The 14,644-nt window shown below is 37.0% G+C and overlaps 1 non-coding gene across 1 annotated transcript; it reads left to right on the top strand.

Moving 5' to 3' along the window:
* Positions 1-12,943: 12,943 nt before the first annotated feature.
* LOC113719702 (small nucleolar RNA R71) lies at positions 12,944-13,050 on the top strand. The gene has a single exon (XR_003454983.1). It is a non-coding gene; the product is annotated as a small nucleolar RNA R71 (small nucleolar RNA).
* The last annotated feature ends 1,594 nt before the right edge of the window (positions 13,051-14,644 follow it).

Raw genomic sequence — 14,644 nt, 5'->3', positions numbered from 1 at the left:
TGTTATTCTAAAATTTTGCTTAAATATAACTATTTTCTCTCTAATTCATATTCAAATACCATTCATGGTTGCCTGCCTCAGCAAAAGGCAGCTTGGGTGCAAGGAACTGTCAAACTTGCATATGGATTCACCAAATATTGGACTACAGCTTGTGCAAATTGTCACAAAATTGTGAATGCTGACATTGACTGGATCATCCACTGTCCTTCATGCAAACAGCAAAGTGAAGTTGAACTCAGGTTAGATCATTAACTTATGCTTCTAAATTAAACATTATTCGCTTTTGTTACCATATATTAATCTTAATTCCTCCACTCAATTAAAGGGCTCGCATTCCAATTATTATAACTGATGCTTCAAACTCAATACATTGCATTATACCTGGAGAAGATGCTGAAAAATTGATTGAGTTCACTCCATTGCAGCTTAAGCAAGCACAAGAAGATGTAAGGATGAATTTTCTGTCTTATATTCAGACATAAATACAAATATACATACAAAGGAATTCACTGAACCTAACTAAAAAAATTTTCTGGTGCAGGGCTTTGAAATAAATACTGAACTTAATAATGCCTTGAAAAAGTACACAGTGGTCTGTTTTCTGAAATCCTATGAGACTCCCTTCCAAGGTCAACTGCAGAGAAAGAATACTGTCATTAAGGCTTACACTGCAGCTGAACTATCACACCGTCCCCTTTCACTGGAACTTCCAGAAAACACTCAAGTTTCTTCTGCACTTGGCAGGCCATCAGCAAGGCATGCAGAAACATCATCAAAGGATCAATTGTTCACACCAAGCACAAAGTTGGTACTTGAAGAAATTGCTGGAGCCAGTTCTTACAAAGACAGCCAGACATCTGCAACTAGTGGGGCAAAAAGAAGCCTTGAGTTTCCAGAAGATTTACCAGCAGACACACATGCTAAACATCCAACAAAGGCTCCTGAAGAGTTTGCCAAAGAACCTGCAAAACCGTATGGTCCACCTGCAAATATCAAAGACAGTCCAGCCAAGAAAGCTAAAGCAAAGGAAGACTAATATGGTCTATTTCTGTACTTTTGTTAAATCTTTTGTTCATTGCCTTCATCCTTGCCTCCATTGCTGAGAAAATATCTTTTGAATTATATTATGATCCATTATTCTTTTGACTTAAAAAGTAATGGATCCTAATATACCTATTAATAGTTTAACCATCAATGCTGTACTTCAATAGGCAATGAAGTTTATTTAAGCCTCCTAATATGTAATTGTGGCTAGCACCCAAGTATCTATTCTACTAAGACATGAATGATTGAGTTTATGTAATGTATTATTGTGATTTGCATAATATTTACCTCTTCAGCCTATATATACATTATGATCTTTTAGGAAATTATCCTCATTGTTACAGATTTACTTAGTCATACCAGTGGGTAGGCCGCTGCATAGCGCGGCCAGACCCATGCTAGTATATATATACTCTGTGTGTGTGTGTGAAATGAAAAATGCTCTGCTGTCTCTGCTAAACTCTGCCAAATAGCATTTAGACTAAACAAAACAAAAAGGAAGAAGAGTTGGCTGTGCATTCATATTTGATCGACCGACTGGGGAAGTTCTCAACTGAAGCCTTTAGTTGAAATGTACTTTGACGTTCAATGTGAAAAGGTTCATTTGAATAGCTGGATTCTAGATCATATTCTGCTGTAATGTGGAAAGATTGGGAATTCAATTTTGTCTTGATGGGAAACATGTATTTAATAAATCAAATCAGCTGCAGAAGCGGCCAATGTTTCAGGTGGAAATGCTACGAGAAAAATAAAGGAGCAAGTATACAGAATATGAGCTGGTCTTCTAGCCCTCTAAACATGGCATAATTCGAAGCTTAAGACAACTTCCGATAACATGAATGGTTTCCACCAACAATTGAGAGATTCTTTACATGGCTGTTTACCTTCAAATTGTTTGTTCTTAATTTAAAAGGAGAAAAAATAACAAAAAGAAGGAAAAAAATAACGCAAAATTCAATAAGGTATTTGAAATTCTCCGACCATCAATATTTATCGACCACCATGAATGGCTCAGCATGTTTGTCAAAAAAAGTTACAATAGACATCCAGCTACCCCAAGAGGAGATGGTAGAAATAGGGATACCTGTGCAGGTGCAGCTGTGTTCGGTTATTGTATTTCTTGTAATAGGTGTATCCTTACCTAAATTATTGTATTTTTTATAAGGGATAATTTTAGAAACCTCTCTCGAGATTTTTAAAAATTTCATTTAGTTCCCTTGAGATTTAAAAAATTGCACTTAACTCCCTTGAATTTATCATTTTGGTAACAAAAATTATTCTTTTTTTTTCAACAAACGGCAATATCAGGTAACAAAAACTATTCAATGGTCAAAATTTTGAATGAATAACCCAATTTACCCTTATGAAATTGTGAAGTTCATTTTATCTTCTTATAAAATTCTATAAAAAAAATATGGAATGTGCACAAAACCTCAAACCCACTTTCAACCCTTATTTCTACAATTCTAAACCTTTCATATTCTTACATCTCAAATTAGTACCACTATCTTCATGACCACCGCTAGCATCAGTCCCAAAATCCTAAAATCTCAATATAAGTTACAAAAGAAAAAAACAGTACCGTAAAATTTAAAAAATTTGACTAACTGTATTAATATAACATCCCATCTCTCAAATGTTGGAGTACCAATATATGCCCCGTTATATTTAAATCTTCAACTTGCATCTCCTTCTATTCATTTTTAGATCTTTCAAGTCAAGTTAAAATTAATTTGTAATATGTTAGAATTATGTTTAGGATATAATTAGTTATTCTATAAGTAAACCTTGTTTTTGTTTCCATTAAATATTTAATTGTGTGGTGCATTCCTATGCACAAGATTAGGAGCGTATTATTTAATTGTATGAAAAATATCAATATATTAAGGTTATTATGATCATTTTATAGGGTCAAGGGAGGTAAGTGTAATATTGAAAATCTTAAGGTTACTAGATGAAATTGTCAGAAACCTCGAGAAAGGTTTCTGAAATTATGCCTTTTTATAATTATTTGGTCTATACAAACAAAATTTATATTTTTTGCCAATAAAAGAGTAAAATTTACATGTACAACACGATAATATAATTGTATGCAAAAACAGTGTAATAATTGTAACTAGCACATGCAACCGTGACTTAGATTAGCGTACCCATCACTTTTCTATATATATAATTACATGATAATCAAATCCACATCATCTAACTCCTAATGCCTTGACCCTCATTTTGTTTTATAACTTGAGCAATTTTAGACACCAGTTGATGGACTAGATATACTGCATTACGAGCCTACACTTTTCATTCGAGTTTTGGAATTAGGCTAAATCATTATTGTCATTCACCATAATAAATTAGAGTCAATTTTATATAGGATAATTATCACTTTACTGACAGGTGTCGAGCCTGTGCAATAATAAATACTTACTCGAGAAAAATACAAATTTCTGTGTATAGTAGTGAGTAGGGTTGAATCTACAGGGACTGGAAAAAATTTGATTCTTTTCAAGTTCGGGACACGGGGGATTTTTTTATCAGAATTAAACTAAAAATAATTAAACAATTTAACCAGAAATAAATGATTAATTAACACGAATGTAAATAGAGATTAAATAAATAATAGATAAATTCTAACCAAGGATACAACTTCTCAGACACAGTCCATTCATCCGATCATTGATGCAAAGAAAGTTCACTTAATTTTATTAATAGGTTAGTTATAGTCACCGATAAACTTTGACGACCAGTTTTTCCTTAATTTATTGATAACCAAGGTACGACCATTGATTACTCCTAACCAGGAAACACTCTTAGGTATGACCGTAGGAATTAATTTCCTAATTGCCTCAAAAACTAGAAAAGCCTAACCCAAATTAATAACACGCTACGAGGGTTATATAAATCAGATTGCACGTTCCCCTAGTATGTGAAAATACTAGCTGCCACTAATATTAACCAATTAAACAATTACGGATTTAATTAATTAATTTGACAGGAGATTAATAAGTCAAATTGCACATCGGGCCCTTGATATCCAATTAACAAAATAATCCCATGGAAATTCAAATAGAAAACATGCAAATATTAACAATTTAAGGAACACATGAAAATTAATTCGATCTCACAGATATTTAGGACTGCGTCGTAGCGTTGCTCCTTGACTAGATGAGAAGATTAGCCACGCCTCATAAGAAAATTCCCATACAATTTAATTGAATTCAAAGACATATATAACTCACTAATAATCTAGAATGAACTTTGAGTCTCCGTAGACTCCTTGAAGAAAAACTGCACACCACAAAACAAGAGAAGGAACAATTTCCTATTCTAAAAATAGAGGACTGCCTATGTTCCACTCCGTAGCCTCTTATATATAAGCCAATTAGTCTAATAGCTCCCTCTTCTTTTATTGGAGCACTAGTTTCATAGGAGAAAACTAGTCTCGTAGGAGCAAATGGAAAAGTGATCTCATGATCAAAAGCCAACCATAGCTAATCAATAATATCTCCCAAAAGAGGAACCAAATGTCTAAAACAAGCCATTACCTATCCTACATGGTCCCCGCTGGATAATGAAAGAAAACAACATCCCAATAAATTCCACCACAATCATCAATTCCACTGCAATTATCAAAATGGATGAGTCCACTACAATCATCAATTCCAGCACAATTACACCCGTGGAGCCTGGCTTGTATTTTCTTTTAAAAACTTCCCACGTATGGAGTATTTGTTACAAAAAGATCTCTCTTTTTCTGCTCCACTTCCTAAAATTGAGTTCAGATGCCAAATATAAGTATATGTTAACAATTATAATAATATTTGGCATGGATAAAGGGAAAATTTAACAATAAAATTGCTAACAATTAACACCCTATCAATTCCCCCCACACTTAAATCATGCTTGTCCTCAAGCATGAGAACACTAAACTCAACAATGGCTAGCTCTCATGTCATCTATTGCCAAGCTGTACTTAAACCAAAATTAAGATTTAGTGGCTAAATGTCAAGACATAGTTCTCCCGGTTAGCTCCTGAAATCACAAACTTATCCAATTCATGGCTAACTCATCTAGGAATTCAAAATATTAAACTAGCATCGGTTAGTCATTGGGTCAACTTGCAACCAAAATCTCAACATTGAAGAACAAGGATTGGCAGACCAACATGATCATAAGTTTACACACACACACACATATATATATATATATATGTATTTTTTTTTTATTTTTTTATTTTTTTTAAGAAATGCTCAGTCCCAAGCTATTCAAGTCTTTTGACGTGAACTCTGACATTTTTAGATGAAAGAACCCAGTTACTCAACTTTTCACAACTCCAAGACTACCTACTCATAAATATCATCACTTTTTGATACAAAAGTCGACACTTGTAGTGAAAACCCCCGATTACTGGGTGACGACACTAGCGGAGTAGAGTCATTTATTAATCACAATTAAAGCAATAGAATACCAGACAATTAAAGATCATGGCCCATGTCATCTCTTAACATGGAGAACTGAGATCAACAATCGCCCAATCCATACAACAATTGCTAGTAAAATATTTATATTGCCTAAACAAGTTAACCATAATTTGCACCAAGTCATTAAACTCATGATATTCACCAAGACAACATGCTTTTGCTTGCCACCTAAACAAAATTCACAAGATAAATCACAACCAGCAATAGAAGAGTGAGTTGCCACATTTATTCATCAAGACAACAGTAAGATAAGCAGCAAATTTAAAGAAACATCAGTCGAATCCAAATCCCCCCCCCACACTTAAAGCACACATTATCCTCAATGTGACAATTAAACAGTAAAAGCAAGAATGAGGGTAACGGGACTACCCTGAAACCACGGGGATCGCGTCGGGGTCACATCGGCTGGCGAGGGAAAGTTTCGGCCAAAAGAAAAGAAGGAAAAGGAGAAAAGGGAAACGGGAGAGAAGAGGAAGAAAATTGAAACAAAGAAAGAAAAAGAAAAAAAAATAGTTTTTGGTATTTTTCTTTTGATTGCAAACTCAAATTTCAAAATTCGAATTGTGAGAACCAAAACTGAAGATGTAAAACGGAAAATATTTTTATTTTGAATTTTTTTTTGAAAAGAAAAACAAAGCTGAAGGTTTAAAAAGGAAAATAATTTGTATTTTTTGTCTAATTTATTTATTTAATTTTTTTTTGGGTTATCAAATACAGCGTGGGCACGCCAAGATTATAAAACATCCACTGACCTCAAGAGTCACTAACATGGCGTGGGCACGCCAAGATTGCATTTCCTGATAATGTCGCGAGATGTTGAGATTTGACTAATGTGACGCGGGCACGCCAAGATTGGTAAACGTCCACTGATCTCAAGAATCACTAACATGGCGTGAACACGCCAAGATTGCACTTTCTGGTCATAGTGAAGGAAAATATTAAGATCGACTACTACTCAACTGAGAAACGACAAAATGAAAGAAATGAACAACAAAAAATAATAAAACCAATATTTGGATTGCCTCTCAAAAGCACCTTTCTTTAATGTTTTTGGGTAGACTTAACCCAGAATTTGCTTAAATTAAGCAAATTGGGTCCTCTAATTGCATCATCTCTATGCGTTCAACCGGAAACCCTTCATAATATGGCTTAAGACGGTGACCATTCACCACAAATTTCTTCTCCGTTTTCAAACTCTGGATCTCCACTGCACCATAATGAAAGATATTAGTCACAACAAAAGGACCAATCCAATGAGAACGTAATTTACTTGAAAAAAACTTTAATTTCGAGTGGTACAATAGAACTTTTTGTCTGCAGACGAATGTCTTCCTAGAGATCTGTTGGTCATGAAAGATCCAATTCTTCTCCTTATAGATCACTGCATTCTCGTATACTTCATTTCAGATTTCTTCCAACTCTTGTAATTGCAACTTCCTTTGAATTCCGCCCTTCTCGATATCCATATTGTATTGCTTGACCGCCCAAAACGCTCTATACTCGAACTCGACCGGTAGGTGACATGGCTTGCTAAATACCAACCGGTAAGGGGGCATTCCAATAGGTGTCTTGTACGCCGTCCTGTAAGCCCATAGTGCATCTTCCAGCCTCATACTTTAATCTTTCCTATTGGGTCGGACCATCTTCTCTAAAATCAACTTGATCTCTCGGTTTGATACTTCCGCCTGACCGTTTGTCTGAGAATGGTAGGATATGGAGACTTTGTGCAAGGCACCGTATCTCCTAAAAACTGCAGCGATCGTCTTGTTGCAGAAATGAGTATCCCGATCACTTACAATTGCTCTCGGCATCCCAAAGCGGAGAAAAATGTTAGACTTAACGAATTCTGCAACCACTTTAGAATCATTAGTGCGGGTGGCCTTTACTTCCACCCACTTCGAAACATAATTTACAACAAGCAATATATACAAAAAATCAAAAGACGAAGGAAAAAAACTCATAAAGTCAATACCCCAAACGTAAAAAATTTCAACAAAAATCATTGGGGTCTGAGTCATTTGATCCCTACGAGAGAGATTACCTACTCGTTGACACTTATCACAGGACTTATAAAATGAGTAGGCGTCCTTGAATAGGGTCGGCCAATAGAATCCACTATCTAGCACCTTACGAGTCGTTTTCTTCGGTCCAAAGTGACCTCAACACGCAAAAGAGTGATAATAGGTTAGAATGGATTGGAATTCAACCTCACTTACACATCTTCGGATGATTTGGTCGGCATCCCATTTCCAGAGGTAAGGATCATCCCAAATATAGGACTTTACATCGCTACTCGATTTGTCTCTCTTCGCCTTAGGCCATACTTTAGGAAACTTGTCAGTGACTAGAAAGTTAACCATATCCGCATACCAAGACAAAGATGAGTTAATAGAAAATAAATGCTCATTGGAGAATGCTTCTCTCAGTAGGAGGTCATCTTTGATGACTTGTACTCGACTCAAGTGATCTGCTACCAGATTCCCCCCCTTTCTTATCTCGAATCTCTAGATTGAACTCCTGTAGCAACAATATTTACCGTATCAATCGTGGTTTTGCCTCTTTCTTGATCAACAAATACCACAAAGTTGCATGATCAGAAAAAATAATAACTTTAGCACCAAGTAAATAAGATCGAAATTTTTCTAAGGCAAAAACAACCGCCAAAAGCTCCTTTTCGGTGGTTGAATAGTTCAATTGAGCTCCGTTCAAGGCTTGAGATGCGCAGTAGATAGCATGGACTGCCTTTCTACTCTTTGACCCAGTACCGCACCCACTGCATAGTCGCTGGCGTCGCACATGATCTCGAATGGAAGGTTCCAGTCAAGGGGTTGGATAATAGATGAGGAGGTCAATAGTTCCTTTAACTTATCAAATGCCCCCTTACATGTTTCATCGAACTCGAATGATACATTTTTTTTGCAAAAATTGGAACAAGGGTGCTCCAATTTTTGAAAAATATTTGATGAATCTTATATAGAAACCTGTGTGACCCAAGAAGGAACGAATTTCCCGAACACTCGCGGGGTAAGGTAAAGTAGATATAACATCTATTTTTGTCTTATCAATCTCGATACCTGTAGATGATACTACATGACCCAACACTATTCCGTGTTCGACCATAAAATGGCATTTTTTTCAATTAAACACGAGATTAGCTTCTATACACCTTACTAAAATTAATTTCAGGTTATCTAGACAGTTTTCAAAACTTTCACCATATACACTGAAATCGTCCATAAAAATCTCAAAAATCTTCTCAACATACTCTGAAAAGATACTTACCATGCATCTTTGGAAGGTAGTAGGTGTATTGCACAATCCAAATGGCATCTTTCGATATGCAAATGTTCCAAATGGGCATGTGAAAGTAGTTTTCTCTTAGTCCTCGGGTGCGATGGCAATTTGGAAATAACCTGAAAATCCATCTAAAAAATAATAGTAATCTCGACATGCTAATCGCTCTATCATCTGGTCAATGAAAGGGAGGGAAAAATGGTCATTTTTCGTGACGGTGTTTAATTTTCTATAGTCGATACACTGTCGCCACCCGGTGGGCTTTCGAATTGGTACGAGCTCACTCTCTTGGTTTGGTTCCACCGTCACCCGGCCTTTTTCGGGACCAACTGTACTGGACTCACCCACGGGCTATCTGATATTGCAAATACAATTCCAACGTCCAGTAGTTTTAAAATCTCCTTCTTTACGACCTCCATCATGAGATGATTTAATCTCCGTTGAGTTTGCCGCACGGGTTTAGCACCCTCTTCGAGTCGAATTCGGTGCATACACACCACGGAGCTAATTCCCTTCATATCGGCGATGTCCATCCTATCGCCTGCTTATGTTCCATGAGAACTTGAAATAGTTTATTTTCTTGAATCTTTGATAAACCCGCGGAGATGATCACTGGAAGTGTCTCCCCTTCACCCAAATATGCATATTTCAGGTGTTTCGGCAGCGGTTTCAGTTCCAAGACAGGTGCCTGCACCACAGATGGAAGTAACCTTTGGTGAGATTCAGGTATGAAAATCGGTGCGAGATCATACCTTATTTTCGTGGTTGGTAACGTTTGCAACGATCCAATCACACATTTAAACTCTTCACTCAATTCTACCCCAGAGGTCGTCTCGGACTCGAAGTGCCTGGTTAAGGCGACCTCTAATTCATTCCTGCCTTCAATTTCAAAAACCTCCTGTATAGCAGCATCAATAACATTTACCGAGAAAACAGAGTCAACATTTTGAATCGGATGGATATTTCATGGTCTCAAAGATGTTAAAGTGAACAATCTCACCATCAAATTCCATAGACAAAATACCCTTATTAACATCAATTTTGGTTCGGAATGTGCTAAAAAAGGGTCTACCTAACAATAAAGGTGACGGATCATGGGAGTGTTCATCTTCCATGTCAAGCACATAAAAATCAATTGGAAAAACCAATTCATTAATTTTTGTCAAAACATCTTCAATCAATCCGTCAGGGTATGCATTGGTCCTGTCAGCTAGTTAGATTATTATCCCAATCTCTTTCAAAGGGGCTAAGTTCAAGGAAGCATAAATGGACTGTGGCATGACATTAATCGAGACTCCTAGATCTAACTTGACCTTTCCAATCAAAATATTACCTATCTTATAAGGAATAGTAAACATACTTAGATCCCTGCATTTCGGCTGTGTTTTCAGACTCGGACCGGACCGGCCGGTTGAACCGGGAACCAGCCAGGCATCCGGTCCGAGCTAGTTAAAAAACTCGGGTATTAAAAATTCGGTCAAACCCGGGTTTGACCGGTGAACCGGATAATTTGATCAAACCCGATTTTTTTTTTTGCCTTTTTTCTGATTTTTTTTTTCAGTCAAAAGTTGGACTGACCAACTAAAAAAGAGACGAAATTATCAAAACTTCGGGTCAGCTCCTCTGCTTCTCTTTCCGTACTTTTCTTCCTTTCTTTTTCAGCTCCAATAACCCTAAAATCTAAAAGCCTCCACCGCTGGCATTTGAGATTCACCGATCGTCGCTTAATCAAGGTTGCCGTTAGTCACTTTTCTTTCAATCTCTAGCCTCCACCGCCGCAACACCACCAGTTTCTTCAGATTTCAAGGTTCAATCAAGTAATTAACACGTTGGTGAACCGAAGCTAAATCTGGTAATTTTTATAATCTAAAGCAGTCGTGAAGATAGCTAATTCATTATGTTGAAGTTGATCTGTGACTAAAATTTCAGTATTTTTTTTATTTATTATGTTGGGCATTTGGGAATTGGATATTATGGGTGAAATTTCACGTCCTTATTAGAGAATCTGGAAATTTGAATTTGATTGTCTCTTCTTGTTTTCAAGTTTCTTCCATTGATGATTGGTTACTTTTCTTTGTCTGTTCTATCTGGGTTAACCATTTACTGGTAATAATTCGCACAACCATGCTTATATGTCCCTTCACGTTTCTCTATTATAGCATCAATACCGGTGCAAACTGGTTGGATACACTGGATCAAGAATTTTTAAGTTGATAATGATCACACAGTTCAAGCGAATAGTTATCTTTTCGTTTTGAGAATACACTGGATCAAAAGTTAATAATGTCTGTTACATGAATGAGTCTCTTCTGTAGTTTTGTTGACCAACTTATATGTTTCCTACCTCAAAGGCCGATGGATACAATTATCAGCCGTACTAGTACCATGGACATAAATGGTAGAATAATATGCTACAACCATTTAATGCAGTTTTTAATGTCCTGTGGTCCAATAAAGCAGCAGTCTTTAGTGTAATTTCCTACCTCAATGTCTCTTCAGTCTTATGTAGTTTTTAATGTGCAGCTTGATGATGAGGATGATCTTGATGACATCGATATCGAAAGTTATGAAATTGGAGAAAAGGGTGATGAAGATGAAGATGAAGATAAAGAATGGCTTAGATAGTTCTTTGGTTTAGAAATTGAACGTATTGTTTTATTTAGATTGATATTTATCAAGCATTTGAACATGAGCTTGTTACCTTATTTGGATTGCTATTTGTCAGGGATTAAACATGTATGGGATTTCTACTTTATAAATTTTGTGAGTTTGGATGAATTTGGTGAATTGGATATAAATTTAGATGATTGGGTTCTTTGGTTATATTTTGTAAATTTGATTTGTAGGAATATATATATATATATCTATATATGACGTCATTCGGTTCGACCCTATTGACCCTGGTCGAACCCATTGACCCCTGACCTCTGAGCTCGGTCGAGTCGATTCCCGGGCCGAGTCTGAAAACATAGCATTTCGGTGGAAGTTTTCTTTGTAGAATTGCTGAAACATTCTCCCCAACTATAAGTCGTTCATCCCCCTTCAACCGCTTGCGGTTGGCACACAAGTCCCTCAAAAACTTTGCATATTTGGATACTTGTTTAATCGCATCCAGTAAAGGTATGTTGATCTCCACCTTGCGAAAGATCTCTAGAATTTCTTTCTCCTTGTCTTATTTTTTTGGTTTCTCTAACCTGCTAGGAAAGGGAGGTGGATTAGTTTTAACTGTACTAATTGGATTCGAGAGTACCTTTGCATCTTTGTTGTCTCTGCCCTTCTCTTCCAACTCTTTCTCAATCCGTTCCTCGTCCTTGTCTTTAGGAATCACAGGTTCGGATTCTTGGACTTCCTTGCCATTCCTCAAGGTCATTGCGCTTAGATTCTTTGGATTCACCTCAGGTTGAGATGACAACTTCCCTTGAATTTGGGACTCCAAACGGTTGATCGTTATGGCCATTTGATTCATTTTATTTTGCAATGATTGCACCTGTCCCAGTTGATTCCTCATGCTTTGCAAGTCTGAATCCGTCTTTTGTTGATTAGTAAGTAATTGCTTCATCATATCTTCCATAGACGGACTTGAGTTTGAAGGGGGTGGTGGTGGGCGAGGATGGTATTGCTGTGGGTGCCCTTGCTGTCTATTTAGCACAAAGTTAGACTGCCTATTCCCTCCATAACTAAGGTTGGGGTGATCCCTCCAACCAGGATTGTAAGCATTTGAATATGGGTCGTACTACTTTCTTGGCGCGGGCGCGTGGGCAGTCATGTTCACTTGTTCTGCAGTTTTTTTCTGAACCAGTGGACACATTTCCGTAGGATGACCCACGACAGTGCATACCCCACACACTTTGGCTTGCAAGGCACTCCCCACAGCTAGTTGTCGCACGAAAGACGTCAATTCGGAGAGCTGCTGTTGGATAGAGGATGTTTCTACCTCATTTACCTTACGTGTCGGGATGTCCTCTCTTGAACCAAACTGCTGTGAGTTTTCAGCCATCCCTTCAATCAACTCCCATGCTCCTCGAGGAGTTTTGTTCACCAACGCTCCTCCACTTGCAGTATCGATTATGCTTCTGTCCCTGAAGAGTAGTCCCTCATAGAAATATTGGATGAGCAGTTGCTTACTTATCTGATGTTGAGGGCATTTGGTGCACAGTTTCTTAAACCTCTCCCAGTACTCATAGAGAGACTCACCTGGGTGTTGTTTGATGCCACATATCTCCTTCCTTAGGCTTGCAGTTTGAGACGCCGGAAAGTACTTGTCAAAGAATTTTTTCTGCAGTTGGTCCCACGTGGTGATACTACCAGGCGGTAGGTAGTAAAGCCAGTTTTTCGCGGAGTCCTTAAAAGAGAAGGAGAAGACCCTCATCTTTATTTGCTCTTCTGTAATTTCCGGGATTTCATGCTGTTGCAAACGACGTCAAATTCTTACAAGTGCTTGTAGGGCTCCTCACCTGGTAATCCATAGAAAGATGGTAAAAGATGAATTAGGCCAGATTTTAACTCGAACGATGTGTTATCATTTAAATGCGGAAAAGTAATGCACAAGGGTTGCTGATTTAAATCAGAAGCAGCCAACTCCCTTAATGTTCGTGCATTTACCATAGTGACTTCCTCTTGGTCTGAATCACTCGAATTATCACCAGGCAAATTTATCGGCTCAACCTTTGGATCAAATCCCTGAGGTGCAATACCGTATTGCTCCTCCCTGAGCCACCTGGTCTCTTTCCTCGTTCTACGCGCGGCTTCTCTATTTCAGAATCGAAAATTAATTCGCCTGTATGGGAAGAGCGAGACATAAACTAGAAAAATACCAGAAAATTAGAAAAAAAATGAAAGAAAAAAAAATGAATTTAAAAAGAAACAAATAATTAACACAGTAACCGGCAGCGGCGCCAAAAATTAATAGGTATCGAGTCTGTGTAATAATAAATATCTACTCAAGAAAAATACATATTTCTGTGTATAGTAGTGAGTAGGGTCGAATCCACAGGAATTGGAAAAAATTTGATTCTTTTCAAGTTCGGGACACGGGGGATTTTTTCATCAGAATTAAACTAAAAATAATTAAACAATTTAACCAGAAATAAATGATTAATTAACACGAATGTAAATAGAAATTAAATAAATTATAGATAAATTATAGCCAAGGATACAACTTTTCAGACACAATCCATTCATCCGATCATTGATGCAAAGAAGGTTCACTTAATTTTATTAATAGGTTAGTTATAGTCACCGATAAACTCTGACGACCAGTTTTTCCTTAATTTATTGATAACCAAGATACGACCGTTGATTATTCCTAACCAGGAATATACCCAATTAGCCTCTTCGTTTGACTGTGGTACAAAATGTTTCATTTGATTTGCAATGCTAGATGTACATGGACACGTTCTTCATTTTTCTGTCACTGATATTGCTAGTCTCAATAGATTACATTAAAGCTAATCGAGAAACGGTTTTCTGGTTTTGAGCAAATTGGAAGAGACCAAAATTCTGGATTTTCTCTGCATCTCACCACTGAAAGATTTTGAACATCTTAAAAACACAACTTGTTGCCTTCTATTTGGCCAAGGACGAAATTATTAGCAACGGTGCATACACAATTAGCCTCTTTGTTTGAATGTGTTGGAAAATGTTTCATTTGATGTGCAATGCTAGATGTACATGGACGCAGTCTTCATTTTTCTGTCACTGATATTGTTGGTCTGAATGGACAACAACATTTGCGAAGAAAATTCAAGATACAATTTGCTGTTCAAGTTACAATAATTTTGGATAATTGTTTGTCATGTTTCACAAGTTTCAGAAGCTTATACATCACA

Source organism: Coffea arabica, chromosome 1e (genome assembly GCF_036785885.1).
Source record: "Coffea arabica cultivar ET-39 chromosome 1e, Coffea Arabica ET-39 HiFi, whole genome shotgun sequence".
NCBI lineage: Eukaryota > Viridiplantae > Streptophyta > Magnoliopsida > Gentianales > Rubiaceae > Coffea > Coffea arabica.
This window is presented reverse-complemented; position numbering and strand designations above follow the sequence as displayed.